Source organism: Planococcus citri, chromosome 1 (assembly GCF_950023065.1).
Source record: "Planococcus citri chromosome 1, ihPlaCitr1.1, whole genome shotgun sequence".
Lineage (NCBI taxonomy): Eukaryota > Metazoa > Arthropoda > Insecta > Hemiptera > Pseudococcidae > Planococcus > Planococcus citri.
This window is the reverse complement of record NC_088677.1, coordinates 53187257-53205362: the sequence shown is the minus strand read 5'-3', so window position 1 is coordinate 53205362 and position 18106 is coordinate 53187257. Positions and strand designations below refer to the sequence as shown.

General features: G+C 34.2%; 1 protein-coding gene across 1 annotated transcript in view; it reads right to left on the bottom strand.

Annotated features, from left to right (window-relative positions):
• The window catches only part of raskol (Ras GTPase-activating protein raskol), a 191084-nt gene that overhangs the window by 159435 nt on the left and 13543 nt on the right, over nt 1-18106 (bottom strand). The gene's annotated exons all lie outside the window — the stretch shown is intronic.

Sequence of the window (18106 nt, the reverse complement as noted above, 5' to 3'; positions counted from 1 at the left end):
TTCAAATTCCAATTCAAATTCTACAAATCCTGGTGCTTCTCATGCCAATTCGTCGAAATCAAATTTTACTCCAAATATGGTCGTTATCTGCTACCGTTGTGGGAAGAAAAACCACAAAGCTCCGGATTGTCGTCATAAAAATGCTGTTTGCAGTTCCTGCCAAAAGGTTGGTCATCTCAACACTGTTTGCGGAAAAAGTAGGAAAGAATTATTAGAAATTCAAAAACCTGCGGCTGAAAATAAATCATGTAACGTAGTTGATATTGGGCAGCTTGGTGAAGAAAATTTACCTACAATTGCTGATGGAGATGATCCACCCCCTCCCAAAATTTTCATCGATGTGCAAGTTGAGGGAAAAGCTGTCAAATTTGAAGCAGATTGCGGTTCTGGTTTCACTCTAATTTCGGAGAAAACATTTCGTGAGCTCAATCTTAGTGAAAAATTGCGACCATGCAAATTCGTTTTAAAAACTTATGATCGTGGTATAGTGCGTATTCGTGGATATATTCCAGTGCATGTTAACTTCAAAGGGAAATCATATCGCCAAGTATTGCGCGTCGTTCAAGGCGATTATGACTCCGTTATTGGTCGCGATTGGCTTCTGCCTATGAATATTGATATTCGTGAGTTCATAGAAACAAACAAGATAAGCGTTTCTGTGAATTTAAATTTAAAAAGCGAAATTGACAAATTAGTATCAGAGTTCTCGGAGTTGTTCTCTGATAACATAACCAAAGTGCCGAATTATTGTGCTGACTTTAAATTGAAAGCTGACGCAACTCCAGTCTTCTGTCGCGCACGTACTGTTCCTTTTGCTCTCCGCGAGGCAGTTGATAAAGAAATTGATCGCCTAGTTGCCGCCGGTATATATGTGCCTGCTGAGTCATCCGAGTGGGCAACGCCGATTGTACCAGTTATCAAATCTAATGGTAAGATTAGATTAGTTGGCGATTACAGTGTAACGATAAATAAAGCCATAATACCTGAAGAGTATCCTATACCAAATATAGAAGAGGAAATACTTCAAGATTTTGCGAACTGTGTGCATTTTTCAAAGTTCGATATTAAAGAAGCCTACATGCTTCTTGGTGTTTCCGAGGCTTGTTCCAAATTATTGACTGTCAATACTCCAAAAGGTCTTTTTTACGTTACAAGTTTGAATTATGGTTTGCAATGCGCCCCTGCTAAATGGCAACGTTTTATTGAAAGTATTTTCAAAGGTTTAAAATGGTGTAAATGGTTTTTTGATGATGGAAAAATTTCGTCAAAAACTGCTGCTGAGCATTTGGCGCGAATGCGTAAATTTTTCGAAATATGCAGAGAAAATAATTTACGTTTGAATAAATCAAAATGCGATTTTTTGACAGATCACTTGAAATTTTTGGGTTTTGTTGTGGATAAAAATGGAATCCATAAGACCACTGAAAAAATTGATCTAATTTTGAATGCCAAACGACCTACGAACGTCACTGAATTGAAGTCCTTTGAAGGATTAGTAGGTTATTATTCTCGTTTTGTGCCAAATTTCAGTGATAAATTCGCACCTCTAAATGCTCTGACTCGGAAAAATGCAAAATTTGATTGGTCAGACGAATGTGAGCAAGCTTTCCAGCTCATTAAAAAAGAAATTGCCTCAGAACGTGTTTTATGCCACTTCGATCCTGCTAAACCATTAATTTTGTCTACTGATGCGTCCCCTTACGCTATTGGAGCTGTGCTGAGTCATCAATTTCGCGAAGGTGAGCGCCCAATTGCTTTCGTTTCTCGCACTTTAACAGAAACAGAGCGCCGATATTCTCAACTTGATCGTGAGAGTCTTGCAATTTACTGGGCTGTTAAACGTTTTTTCAATTACCTTTTTGGACGAAAATTCATTTTATTCACCGATTGCAAACCCTTAACTTCAATTCTTGCTGCTCATGCTGCCAAGCCATCGTTGAGTGCTACTCGTTTGTTGCATTATGCACTATTTTTGCAAGGGTTTGATTACGAAATTCGTTATCGCCGAAGTGAAGACAATAAAAATGCTGACTTCGCATCTCGGTTTCCTTGCCAAATTGCAAATTCGAATCAAATTGATGTCCCCGCTTGGTGCTATACAAATTTATTACATTCGCTTCCTGTCAAAGCAGCTGAAATTGGAGCTGAAACGTTAGCTGAGACATCATCTGCCACCCTGCTTCGCCAGTTACGAGGGGAAGAGCCCTGCCACATGAAAACTGCTGAATTGGCTCAATACTCACTTCAAGACAACTGTATTCTTCGTAATGATCGAGTATACATTCCTGAAAAACTGCGTCAACGTGTTCTCACTGAATTGCACCAAGGTCATCTTGGTATGGTGAAATGTAAAAGTCTTGCTCGAAGTTATGTGTATTGGCCTGGTATAGATCATGACATCGAAGATATGGTCAGATCTTGTGCCAGTTGTGACCAAAATGCTAAAAATCCGTCAAAATGTGTTTCTCATCCGTGGCTGCCCCCCTCCCAACCATGGCAACGTATTCATTTCGATTTTGGAGAAATTGAAAATACCAATCTGCTTATAATCGTTGATGCCTATGCAAAATGGCCTGAAGTTTTCGTTGTCAAGTCTACAAATTCTGCTCAAGTCATCGAATGTTTTGAGAAATGTTTCTCACGTTTTGGTTTACCTGAGGTTGCTGTCAGTGATAATGGGCCTCAGTTTGTTTCAGAAGAACTGAGGGAATATTTTCGCCAAAATTGCATACATCATCTGACATCTCCGAGTTATCATCCTCAGTCAAATGGGCAAGCTGAACGATTCGTGCAAATTGTTAAAAAAGGCTTAAAATGCACCCGAAATGGTCCTTTTTTCAAACGTCTACAAGCGGTCCTACGTTCATATCGCCGTGCACCTTTGTCCAATGGAAAATCGCCTTTCGAATTGATGTTTGGGCGAAAAATGCGAACTGTAATTTCTGCGGTCAAACCGATTTCCAAATTTGAGCAAAATTCTCAACTGTCGAAAAGAGAATTTTGTGAAGGTGAAAAAGTTAAATTTCGCCTATTTCGTGGTCCTAAAAAATGGGAAGTTGGATCCATTTCTGGTAAACTGGGAAATGTAGTTTACCTCGTTATATCTGGCGGTAAAACTCATCGCCGTCATATAAATCATCTTTGCCGAACCAATTTGGATGAATTCAATTCTGCAATTTTGATCGATGATCCTGCGCCTGATTCTGCACCAATTATACCTGATCAAGCTGAGCCCGAATTGCCCATCCAGCCTCAGCCGGCAGTGCGTCGATCATCACGTATTCGTCGACAGCCCCAGTGGTTTCAGCCTTCTTAGAGGGGAAGAGTTGTTATGTCGTCAGCATATTCTTATCTTAGTAGTTTAGCTAGATTACTCATGCCGTATGGCGTATCTTAGTTTTAAAAATATCAAATCAGTCATGTACTATTCTTGCTTAAATAAACATCTCCGATGTGGTTCGTTTGTCCGTTTTCTTCGAGTACGTTTTATTTTTTCCACACGATTTTACCAGTATCCAAGTGTCCTATTCCGGGGGATGTCACTTTCAAACATTTCAAGAATTGTGGCATGGGTGCATGGAAATCTGGATATTCCAGGCCACTAAATCTGATTTTCCACTTGATTTTTTTCTCGACCCAAAACTGAGTCTCCAAGGAGATATCAGGTTCAAAAATATCAAAATTTAAGATGCACGGAAGAATGAAAGTGAGAATCAAAATCAGCAACAACGAAAACGTACCTACATAAATAATATGATAGAAAATACTGAAAAATAGCAAAATAGCAAAAAATAAAACTACTGTTCAAATTCAATAAATTTTTTCCAGTAGGTACATTATTACCTCAAGATCATTTTCCAATTCGCTCCATTCCATCGCAACCTTTTCTCATTAATCGTAAACTGACTTATTTAGTTTCCCGTACGAGGCCACATACTTAATTTAATTAGTCTATTATTTTTGCAGCAAAAATTCGTACTCACCTGAAACAAAAAAAAATATAATTAATTAATTATTAAAGATTAGATGGTTTAACCAATACATTATATCACAATCTAACTTGATACTACAATAATACGCCAGAACTGGCAAATTATGAGCGAATATTAGCCACAAATCGTCAAAATAGGCTCACCATTGACAGATATGTGTCGATGTGCTAGAGTTGATTTTGTATAAAAATTCAAAAATTAATCGCAAATTTTCATTTAGAAGACAACTCTTCTGAATGATACCAGAAAACATAATTAAAATGAATCAAAATATGAAAAAATTACTATTATTATCGTTTACGATAACATATATCGTACAAGAAGTAGGTAACAAACCTAACCTACCTAACCTACCTACCTACCTACATTTAAAAAGACAATGACCCAACGTCTTTTCACGTAAAGGAAAAGAGTATAAGGTTCACCGATAATTATTAAATCGTGATTATCGCATTATTCAGTGATAAAAACCAACGACAAATGTATACGTTAGAACCTTCGAATACTCGAATATTTGTCGATAATTTTCAATACATGACCGTGAATCAAATACTTTGTATGCACAATTGCACATCTAAATAATACATTACGTATATCGACGATATTTTGTTGTTTTTACCAATCTTGTATGGTTCACAGGTTCAGTTATGGATGATCGAACGTGTATAAAAATATACGTAGAATAAGGGAAGATGATTGTTTTTTGAATGCTAAATTCAAGATTTTGACTTATGATTTCAACTCGAAAGTTGGCATAGAATTTACCTTCATTCTAGTTCACTACTCTCTAAAAAGAGTGGAAATTTAGGGGGGGGGCATTTTCCACTTCGCTTTATTCAAAGTAGTTGAAGCTCACTACAGAAAATAAAATCGAAACCTGTTGAGGACGTTCTAGGTGCACAATTTGTCTCACAAACCAACTCATCCATACCTACGCACCAAATGGGGGAGGGGCGGTTTGAAAATGCCAATCATAAATTAAAAACATGATTTCTTTGAACTTGAATGCTTTGGAACATGCAATATCAAAATTATGAAAAATATTCACCAAACATACTGGAGTAAGTTCATAAAATAACGCCAAAATACCTACAGTAAATTTTCAAATTTTCGCAAATAGGAGAAGAAAAGGAGCCCTAGAGCCGGTTTTCCCAGCTTTTGTGAAATGTGAAAGTTTTCGCGAAATGAGAAACATCTAATTTTCTCTGTTTTTCATTGAAATAAACGCTTACTTTTGTACCTGCAATTTTCGCTCTTCTCGCCTTTCTGTACTTTATTCTATATGTATTACATTCGATTTAAATTCATTCACCGGTATGCAAATAATACTCCGAGCTTTAGTTTTATTCGTCTTTGTTCTCATTTCCCTTTCAAGTTCAACCATCCATATGTATTTTTTACCTTGGCGAAAATGTTTTCCAAAATTTCCTCTCACTTTTAGAATTTCACGCATGGCTGGAAATTCGTTTACTTGTTTACAACCAACCCACCACTTCTGGGATCAGGATTTTTAGTCTGGTTGAAAAAAAATACGCATTTGATTTCAACAATTACGTAATTCTTTTTCAATAAAAACTGCGGTTCGGCTCGTGCGTCAATGGCGTTGAAAGAGTTATATAGCCAAGCCAAGTAAGTATGTGAGAATTCGAGTATACCAAACAAAACACAATACGAACATCAAAAAAAATTATCGAGGGCGTGGGTTTTGTGAAAATGATATCAGCATTTATTAACATAATATAGTATAGTAAGTATATCCGAGTGGAGGAAAAATAACCTCCGTTGTTCGTCAATATTTAAATTCGACTCGCCTACGTTTAAGAGCAGTATTAGAATGATTAGACAGTTTAGCTTTTGTTTAAAAATTTAACGAGTTTCGTGATTAGTTTAATTGGACGTATTTTTCCCTCACTCGTTCACGAGTCGAGGCACCATCGTCGAATACTTCAATTTATGGAAAATATTTTCCAACTAATTGATCGATGAGTATTGAGTACCCTATGCGATGGTAATTTGCGAAAACTTCACACGGTACGTCGATATCCAACGATAGGTAATAAGTGTAGACTTTGACAAGATGAACGCGAAGTATAAGTAAGTATTGAAAATATCCTAAATTTGAACCCCGAGAGGAGAAACTTGATTCATAATTTAAATTCGCTAACGTCATATTTTTCCGCGTGCTTCAAGATTGATATGAGATGATAAAGTTATCACAATGCATCAGTTTAGTATATACGTATGTAGGTATAAGTTACCTGTACTTCGGATACCATTATAATAACATACGATTTTATTCATATACCTACGACTCAGACGAACCAGAAACGGTAAATTACAATAATCGATTATAAGATTGTAAGTATCCCGCTTCGATTGCTATTTTTGCTATAAATCTTCCATCAGCAGTTCTAGACTCGCTTTAGAAGGTTTTACTTTTCGTGGGTACCAATAATTTTTTCAATACACGAGGCGAGAGGAGAAATATGAACTGGCTTTTGAAAGCGTTGTGATTTATTTATTCGTCGATTAGATCAATACGATGTGATTTTTTTGAAGAAAAAAAAACACTCGAATTTATATGAAGACTGTTTTCTAGAAAATCAGGACGAAAAATTAGAATTCGTTTGGTTTTGATTTTTTTTTTTTAGCTAAATGTCGATCATTATCGTCATACAAATCTCTCCCCACTTCCCTATCTTAAAGACACAATCATATTTTTATTACAATACCTACTATCGAAGTATTAATAAAAATGACTCAAAACTTCCAACACGTACCAAGATCTTAACACATATGATCGGATTGTTCCGGAGGCTGAATGCGTATGATTCACAACATAACCTTGAAAATTTTAAATTTACATCTAAACTATTGAAATTATCATTTTAAATTAAGTAAGTAAAGAGATGTTAAAAAAACCGAAATTGAACGAGTTCAAGGTGGTTACGAGCAACTCGACTTGTAGAATTTGTCAGCAAACTGGGAAATCTTCATCGAGTACAAAAGGAGATGGTGTGAATTTTTCCAATGTTACTAAATTTATTGGACAATATTTTTTGCTTTCAGAATAATTTAATAGAACTTGAATATTGAATAATTACCTTATTGCAATGATCAGAAAAAAGTTATGTCATCATTGAGAGAATGTATCAAATGCAAATTTTTTAAAACTACGCCAGTAGCACAAACAGGTAAATTCTACACTTTTCAAGTTTTCAACCAATATTTAATGCATTCATCTAAAGCTAAAATAAATTTTGATTTTTTTCCTCAAAATTTCAAAAAATACACTTGGAAAAATATTTCAAAATGAGTTGTTCAGCGATTAGATCAATTTTTGGTGAATTTTTAGAATTCGTTTGAAAAATTTGAAAAAAGGAAATATTAAAAAAAATTCATGCTTTCTCAAAAAAGTGGTAAATATGAAATGGCCATGAGATGTCTACAAAAAATCTTGAATCAAAATGCATTATTACCCCCTTCCCCTTAAATAAATACGATTTCAAGATTTGGGAGTATTTTTCAGACCTTACCTCCACAGTCTCATTCAAAAATGTTCTTTCAACATTTGGGGGAATTTTTCAGATTATTGCTCTTTCTTTTTCCCAAAAAGTTTCTCAAACAACAAATGATATTTTTCTAAAAATTGTGAAGCTAATGCGCAAAATTGAATATTTTTACATTTTTTCTCGCTTCAATCTGAATTTTCATCATTTTCAATAAATTGAAAAAAAATGAATTTTTGACAAATTTTCAGTGAAAAATATTGAACCTTTGAGTCAAATGCCAGACTTTTTCAGCATTATTTTTTGATTTTTGGCTCAATATAATCAAATGCAAGACTTTGCAGAACCCGACCTATTAGGAAACTCTGATAGATAATAAAACTGTTTTGGGGGAAATATCCGCATTAAACCCATTTTCAAAATTAAAGTTTGTTTTAAAACACATTTTTTCCGGAATTTTTCGAAACGCGTAGGAGTTAAGAGGGGAAGAAGAGGGGAGAGTGCGGGAGAAGGAACGACTCACCAGAAAATCACACTTTTTACTACGTTGTGTCATTTGAGATCATTTCACAAGAACTTTTTATTAGGATTGGCCACATTCAGGTATCTCATTCATAATACATAAAAGGAAATATCTTTTAAAAAAATGATGACAACTATAAAAGCTACATATAAGAGAGGGGGGAAAGGGAGAGGGAGGGATGAGGTTAAAAATGCGATCAGGGATGCTTCTCGTAGTTAATAGTGCCTTTCCAATAGCCAGATATTGTCCCTGAATCGTTCCAAATCAACCTCTGGAGAGCCAAATTAGTTACACCTTCAATAAAGTTCCATCTTCCTACTCTCCGCCTGTAATTTAACTGACACGTAAACCTCGACAATACTATTTTTAGCTCATCTTGGCCACAAAATTCGCTTTCAATTTGAACACATCGATAAATAATAATCGACGGTCAGACCTTGCAGTTTGATTTACAAGGCATACATCACAAAAGAACCAATAGGTGCCACCTGCGCACAGAATTCTTGTTTGGGAAGCATCGGTGAGTCAAGCTGGCTAAAAATCCATCATATGTACGTCCGCTTCTACGGGTACAATTGGACCTAAATATACCCATACGCATAGTCGCATATTCATCGCGGATATGCTCGTATGTATGTACTAGTCATCTTTTGGTGGTGATACACCTCCATGAAATTGGATGCTAGAACAATAGTCAAACTGGGGTCATCGTTTCTCTATTATTCTTTTAAAGTTACGTAATTGGTACACATAAATTATACATGTATAACGAAGCTTAGGTACGTTAGACGTATCTACGTATGTACATACAGGCCAACGTATTATAGAAGTTACAGCACACAGTATGGGCTTCGAGACAAAATGACACAAACCATGCCATAGCTTAGCTTACCTACATACCCCATAATACGTGTTGCTCGATATGTAGGAGTGAAATACGGAAGTTTAACAATTTCGCTTATAAACACGAGGTATGGTATATACGTACATCGATTCTGGGTTATAAATCGTGCCATCAGCTTGTAAAAAGTATTATACTTATACGTGCAATTCGCTTACGTCGAGTAATTGGAGACCGACCACGGTAACAATTAGCCATACAATATCGTCATTAATTTACCGAATTGTGTATATGTATACACGAAACGATGCATATAAACACAGGGCACTTATTTATTAGCGCCATAAATCTTTGGTATATTACCTATGGCCACGGACGATGAAATCTTCCAACTTCTTTTTAACATAAAATCTGAATCATACGTTAGTCATATACATAAATCACCCATTCAACACCTTGTACGTATTTTGTGTTTATGCTTCGATGTGATCCGTACTTACTACTTACACAATAGGAGACTTTTAACCATACATGTACGCGAAATTTGCATGAACAAAGATCCCCGGTACCTTCACTTTTACATAGCAACATGGTGCCCGAAAATGACATTATCGTTATAATTTATGGATAATGCGGTTTACGTCAATTTTTATGCATCATAGAGTTTCAAAGAATGAGAGTCACAGTTTTTTTAGAACACGCTACTGTGGTGATATGAATCGAAAGATTTCTCCCTCCTCCGAATAGAGGCTTACAAAGTGGGTGGTGTATTTTTTCCAAGGGATTGAGATTTGTGATTTCCGAGTAGGTAATATGTATTATCTCAACATCATGAACAAAATATTACAAAATTGTGCAATTTGAAAAATTTCCGAAGAAATGCAACAAAGACTTTCCAGTCTGCAGACAGAGAAAAAAATTAAAGAACTGGTTTTCTAGAAAAAAGTCGAGGAAAAATTACTTCAAATCTGACATGGAATGAGCAGGTGAACATTGAAAAGCAATCAGTTTTTAAATGTCAAAGCTGGAAAAAAATCTGCATATCTACCTACTTCCAGATTTGAAATACGAACATTCGATATCCGAATTCTCCATCCCCTCTCCGTCGTATCAAAACTGAGTCACTTATGAACGACATTGCATTGAAATAAACAATTTATAGATGGAAGAAAATATTTTCAAAACATTGAATGAGTTACTCAGAAATATGAAATACAGAGTGGGCCAAAAGTCAGTATCCCGATTTTCACGTTTTAGTTTTTCTTTAAAAAATCAAAAACTAAGCATCCTAGAAAAAAACTAACGACATTATGTCGATTGGAAATTTAGTTCTCTACAACTTTGTTATCATGAAATTTTTTTGGACGCTTCCTTTCGTCTCCAGATCGATTTTTGTGACTTGATTTTTATGAAAAATTTTTCAAAAGTCTATTTCCAAGAGTTTTAGTTTTTTGTAAAAAAAAATCAAAAACTAAGCATCCTAAAAAAAAACTAATGACATTATGTCGATTGGAAATTTAATTCTCTACAATTTTCTTCAGTATAATTTTTTTGTAGGACGCTTTCTTTCGTCTCCAGATCAATTTTAATGAATCTCAGTTTGTAAATTTTTGAAAAGTTTTGCAAACTGAGTTTCATTAAAATCGATCTGGAGACGAAAAGAAGCGTCCTACGAAAAAATTACAGCGAGGGAAATTGTAGAGAATTAAATTCCCAATCGACATGATGTTGTTAGTTTTCTTCTAGGACGCTTAGATTTTGATTTTTCTTTACAAAAAAATAAAATTTTTTGAAAAATTTGCCAACTGAGCTTCACAAAAATTGATCTGGAGATGAAAAGAAGCGTCCTACGAAAAAATTACGTCGAGGAAAATTGCAGAGAATTAAATTTCCAATCGACATAATGTCCTTAGTTTTTTTCTAGGACGCTTAGTTTTTGATATTTTTACGAAAAACTAAAACTCTTAGAAATGAACTTTTGAAAAAATTTTCATAAAAATCATCGATCAAGTTACAAAAATCAATCTGGAGGCGGAAGGAAGCTTTTAAAAAAAATTTCATGACAACAAAGTTGTAGAGAATTAAATTTCCAATCGACATAATGTCGTTAGTTTTTTTCTAGGATGCTTAGTTTTTGATTTTTTAAAGAAAAACTAAAATGTGAAAATCGGGATACTGACTTTTGGCCCACTCTGTACTTCTTCGACGCGTGGGTTGCTAGCTTCTTCCTATCAACTGAACTGACAACATTTGAAACCTTGTGTGAGCATACATTTGGATTTAAGTTCTTTTCTGCAAGTTTGAGAACCCATGGAATAGTCCAGAACAGAAATTTCAGCGAAAGAAAATGTTTGAAAATTTGAATGAGTGTCTAAAAAAATTTTAAATGGTCTTCTAAAATCAAATAAAAATTTTTTTCATATTTTTTTGCCCAATTTCGGTATTTATAATCAATTCTAAAACCTCACATTACCTCCTTTCTTTCTTTCTTGAAACTTTGTACATACAATAAAAGTGACTGAATTGAAGCTCTATTTTTTGAAAATCTTGTCAATTCCAATTTTTGCAAGAATTGAATTTCAAAACTCATATTTATTTGATAATCATGTCGAGAATGGGCTTCAAAATTCAAGAGGAATAATTATTCAATTGAAAAATGTTTGCAGTTGAATTAAATTTTTTGCGTCTTTTGTTGCAAATTGGGAATCCTTAACCTGGGAATTTCAAAAATTCCAAGATTCTGAATTTTAAACTAAAATCCTCAGAATGTACAACCTGATGAATTTTACAAATTGAAAAAATTGTTGAAATCCGATTTTGAGCGAACATAAGATTTCCTCGTAAAGTCCATTTTCAAATTACCTATATGGAACTTTATCCAAAAGAACTTTTTATTGGATTTTGCCAACTCAACTTTCTCCAGTCACAAAATTTAACACTTGAAAACATCATTTTTGAATGAAAAAATCTTTCTTGGGCACCCTACACAGCATATATACTAACATGCCGCTGGCGTTTAATATAAACTTCAAGTGAAGTCTTTCTTATCTCGAGTGCGTCGATATACGTACGCATTCGACATTTCCATATTTACTCGTCGTATTTAAGCGCGATTATACGTATTTACAAATACCAATTTCCTGAGCGATCCTAGACTCTCGCACGCGATGACCTATATTTCACCTCCTGTGTAAAAAATTAAAACTTTGGAAAATTGTTTTAATTTATTAGACTTCCGAAATAATTACACCTAGCAATTTTGACGAAGTAATAATCCAGCTGAGTCGTAAAAAAGATAAAAAAAATTCCTCTCAAGTAATACATACAACATACCTCGAGTCGAGATATCGGAATACTTACACAGTAAACAACGTGAATCACTCTACGTGTACAAACGTTTCAATAGGTGACAATTTTTTACAAAAATATTTCCAACGTATTCAAACAAGTTTATTACCTTCTCTTCAAACATCAACATCTCAAGGGTAAAAGCTAATAAATTCTGTATATTTCAACTTCGTTAAAACCAGAGTAAGTATAGACAAAGACACGTTGAAATTTTATTTTATACCTCAAGTGAATTCGATGATCATCACGAAAACAATCCATTCTGCGGTGTATTTATTTTAGAAAAACGATTAAATCGTAAAAATACCCTGGTTGCCTTCGTAAATGCGCTGGAACGTGCCAAATCATCGCGAATAAGATGAATCAACCATCTAAAAAATGACGACAAAAAAATTCCTGCACAAATTTATCGTCTACGTCTACCTTCTGCGGTTTCTTATTCCAACACATGACAGGCTATAAGGTTAAATAAATCGAGTTGAAGGCAAACGAAACAAGAAGAAATTAATTACACTTCACGATAAATTAATAATTATTCGTCGCAAATTGACCTTTCACTCGTGACATATTGATCAAATCGCACAAATTTGACAGCTTCGAAACATCTTCATCCCAACAGATTGCTCTACAGTAAACTTGCCTCGTATACCTAATCTCAAAGCTTATAATTTCGTTCGAAAGCTACGCGATGTACCTACACCTAGTACCTACTACCTACAACAAACTTTCTTAAGAGAGTATAGAATTTCTTAGTAATTCATCGGCATAACCGTATTAATAAAAGATCGCCGTGCGTACGCTTTAATTTTGAATAAATAATTCGCTATAACAAAACACCAACGGGGATATTTCGCCTCGAGTTGAACGTATCATAAATAGCTTAGTAATTAGGTTAGTCTTTACATCGGGATATTTTTGTGTTACTCTAAGGTCCTATATCATCTCCACAGTCCACACACAAACGTATAGTACGAGTATTGTACAGAGCATTGTTCGAACACATCGCTTCGTGTATTTCGTCGTTGAAAAAAAAGTACGAGTATTTTTATAAAATTAAATCAAACGTTTTGTGCGACGATGCGAAATAGGTGACGTTTTCGGGTCAGTTTTTTCTCTCATCGATGAACCACAAAGATTTCAAAGTCAAAATTTCATTCCTCTTTTGTTTTTTTCATTTTGAATCATCGGGTAATTGGGTCGATTTGAAATTAATTTCAAAAGGTACTACTACTATGAATGTACGTAGAAGCATCCAGTCGTTACGCAGAGGTGGGGTAGGGCTTTCAGTGAACTCCATTTTTATGAAATTGGAAACCGTTCTTTTTTATAGATAAAAAGGTATCGATTTTAATTGCAAACACTGTTCTTTTTTTCTATTTGCAAACGCGGGCTTTAAAAGAAAGGAAAATGTATTCGAGCAAAAGGAAAAACGAACAAGAAAAGACTGAAGAGAGAAATAAAATGCAAGAAGAATTACCTCATCCGAAGAAATGTAATCCCTAAAGAAATAATTATTCATTTTAAGCTTTTGAATGAAATCCAATTCACCGATTTCTGAATCAAAAGGGTCGTTTTTAAAACCGTAAAAAGGATACAGAAAAATTGAAGGGGAGGGGGGATTAAGTCAACGATGAATCCCTGTCAGTATGAATAATTTTTATATGATTTTTTTTTCTTTTGGTTTTGAAAAGCTCTAAATCCAATTTTAACCACAATATTAGGATGCAAATTCAAGTTACATTCGGTAATGGTAATGGTATATGTCAAGGACCAATAACGAAGGCAGAATAAATACTCTTCACTAAAAAAAAGGTTTCTCTCAAAAATGGAATGAACAAAAAAATCAATTTTACTAAATATGTAAATGTATCTATAATTTCTCAAGAATTAATATACTTCGGTAATACTTAACTGGACTCATCATAAAATTGTGTGTTGAATGGAATTATTTTGGAGCGTTGGTTAAATTTGTGATTTCAGGAATTCGTAAATCGCCAAAATTTAGAATGGCTCGTGATTCGAATTGACTTTCAGCTGATTGTTCCTAAGAGTATAATGGTCTGGAAACAATGAACATCTGTCACAGGCTGGGACCATGGAAATGGCTTTTGGGCTCCTCCTCTCCTCCCTTTTCTTTCACATTCGTGTTTTTTCTAGCAAAGGAACAATCTGGCTAAAATAGGTACCTATCGTACCTCTGTTTTTTTTCTCACCTTCAAACTTCAAATTTTTTAAATCATCATTGAAACAAACACATTTCACTGCCTTTGGATCGAATTTTACAGCACACATTTGAAGATGATACACAGGTCAATAACATACTCGTACAATCATGTCCAAAAACCCGAACCCAAACTGAATCACATTCACTTCTACGTGTACAATATTGATTCTGAAATACGAGTACGTCAATTTGAAAGAGAATAATATCAATATCATGATCGTAAACTGGATTATTTCAAGGACAACATCGAAGTTTAATTATTCCGTCAGTCAAACAAGAACAGCTCTAAAAATTTAGTGATATCACATTTTAATACCTACGTTTCGAGAATTAATACAGAGAGTTCAAGCGAAAAATTCGTCTTCATTACACTGAATTTCAAAAAATACTCCAAAATCCAATCAATTGTCTGATTTTGATCCTTTCCTCGATCCTTAGATACCTCATAAGGGAATTCGACTCTTGAAAAATTAAAATTTCTCGCCAAACTGTACTCTCTTCCTCCTCTGCAAAATACTCCAACGAATCTTTACAACCGTGAAAATTTCAAACATTCGATTTAATCTCGCACGCGATCATATCGAGTTTATCAATAACGTACCAACTCTGTCACCTTCAATCCATATCATACCATAAATAGCTTTCATCTATAACCACCCTCAACAATAAATGAAAAATGCTATTACAAAATCTTTCATAACAGGACAACAACAAGAGGCTAAGTTCATAGAGATATATAGGTACCTCATAGAGAACCTTATTAGTTCATAATGTAGGTTCAGTCGAGCTAATTAAATTGTTGAAAACACGTATAAAATGCGCCGGTAATAAGCTATACTTGTACATGTCACCATTATAGTAAATTTACTCGCTTCGTAAATAACTCTCGATTTCCATTCACCTCGTCGTACGCGTCGCGTCGTCTTTAAGTATATTACACGTAGGTATAGGTATATTTACCGTGCACTTCCATTATTACCAATTATCCGTCGTTTAATTTCTGCCAACAACGTACTTAATGCTTCCAAAAATTACCTTTTTAAAAAGTAATTAAACGTTTCGAATAACTTTCGCGGATTGGTATGGTGGAAGCCCGCTTAAAGCCAATCGTTAACCGACCAGTATAATAGACCGGTTATAAAATTGGGTTACTCAGTAAACAACCGAGTTTAACTTGATACCTATACGTACAAGTAAAGGTAAAGGTATATACCTTCGTACGGGTATTGTAATACACTCGAACGAAAAATCAAAGTGAAAATTATCGAATTAATTAGTTCCATTAACGCGCCTTCGAACATTTAAGCTTTTTAATCGCACGTCGCGTCGCATTTTTCTCGCTGGTTGCGCCTGAAATCGCCGCTTCGCGTATTTCCCACAATATACACCTACCCGTCAAAATCATCGTAAAATTCGCCGTACTTAAACTCGATCGCGATAACACACATCACCAAGAATTACTATACACCTAATCTGTGAAAAAACTATCGAGAAATAAATTTAAATACGCGCTAATTAATTCGCGTATAAAAGCATCTATTATGAAAACACGTGATAAGGAGAAAAAAAATACACATCTTTAAAATATAATATACCATTAATCTTGTAGAACAGAACATAGATTCGAGTAAACTGACCATATCGCACACATGCATATTATATCGCGGTGTACGATCAAATTAACAAGGCATCAAACCTGTTTCATTAATTAGCAATCTCACTATTGTATTTTTTGGACGGGTTCCTCCTGCGTGGAACTGCTCAAACAAGATGTGTACTTAATGGAAAATATTCCCAAGTTAATGATTTAATAAAATAATAAGCGTGGTAATCCTCGGTATACTACACTTGACCTTGCTTGATCAATGATCACTGCATTTGTTTATACTCGTACATATTTAATCTATCGATGTAGCCACCAACAGAGATACAAGGTGTCTCAACCAGAAGTCCTACAGGAATACTGAATATCCAGGGTGGCTGCCCTGTTACGGAATTTGAAGGATCAACACTATAAACACGGGTTTTTCCAAAATGCCCCCTATTTGAGCACCCATATCCTCTTTCCAGGGACACTTCCTGACTTTCAACTCAAAATGAAGGTCTCCAATGAATTTGGTCAAAATAAATCCGACATTTTTTTACGATCCATCCTGATAATCCACACCCAAAAATTTACCTTATTTGAAATTTTTAAGATCACTATCCCTTCAAATATCAAGTTGCACTCTTCACTCATAAGAAAGACTTTCACTTCTCATACCGCAGACAGCATCTAAAATTTGAAGTAGGACACATTTTTGACGAGACACCCTGTATAATATAAGTTTCTAAATACAAAACTTTGCTGCTGATTATCTCGTAATTTGATTTATTTACTTTGCGACTTATTATTAAGTAGTAGAAAATTTTCATCCGTAAATATTCCAAGTTCGGCATTTCTTTAGCATTTCAAAATAACGCGAAACAAACAAAAACTTGACAAAATTACCGTCTCCGTGAAATTTAATTTATCGCTTAAACGCGACACTGCGTTGATGTGAATATCGCGCGTTAAGAATTTAATTACACTTCGGAATTTGTTTTTCCCTTTAATACTTCGTCGTTTCTCCGTATTTTCCTCTCGATCGTTAAATATTTAATAATGCGTCGGGTTGGTAATTGTTTAAATTTGAATTATGAACAAACTAGGCAATTTTTTTTAAAATCTTAATTTAGTTATTATTTAATTGAAGCGAACACCAGAAATCGTCGGAATTGAAGACAATTATTTAAATTTTCGATGACGTTTTTCTTCGCGACTTTTTTTTTTCACGACGTGAAAAATTAATTAAAAATAAAACTCGATGAAATAATTCAACCTTTGCATAATTTTTTTCATTTCAAACAGGAAAATTCAACGAAAAACAAAAGGATTAAAATTAAAGTTCCTTTTTAAAACCAACGCCTTTGCCGCGAAATATCGAAATTAAATGAGAAAAAATGAACGTAATTACTAAACGAGGCGTTTTTTATGACTTTTTCTTCGCCGTCGGAATTAAAATTCATGAAATTTATTAATTTTTTTCTCTAATGAGAACGCAATCGGCCGCTGAAATGAATTTCAAATTTTGTATAAAAAATTCTAAAATGTTATGTAAATGTAGGTTGATTTGTAACTATTAAAAAAGGAAAAAGTGAGCAATATCTATTAGTTTTTTGAAAGAGGAAAAGAGAGGGTATCAAATTGTTGCCATGTAGATTAAAATTTTTATAATGAAGAAAATTTTGGATGCTGAAAAAATGTTGAGAATTGAAAGTGATTGCAAAAAATTTAATAAAATGACTCAGAAAAATCGAAACACTTTCATTCATTCATTCACTTCTTGAAAAGAAACTTAACGGGTATTGATTTCTTTGGCGAATTTTTTTCCAACTTATAATAATTTTTCATAAAAAAGTAAATGACAAATTTCTTTTGAAAAAATTGCATTAATTTTATTCCAAAAAATAAAAACTTTCCATTTTACAAACTTTTTAAAAATGAAATACGAAAAATACAAGTAATGTTCATTGTTCACACGAAACAGAAAAAAGGTTAATCGTACAATAATTTTTCAACTCGTAATATATTATGCTTCAATTAAACGCACACAGGCTAAAAAAATATTAATAATTCTGTACGCCAAG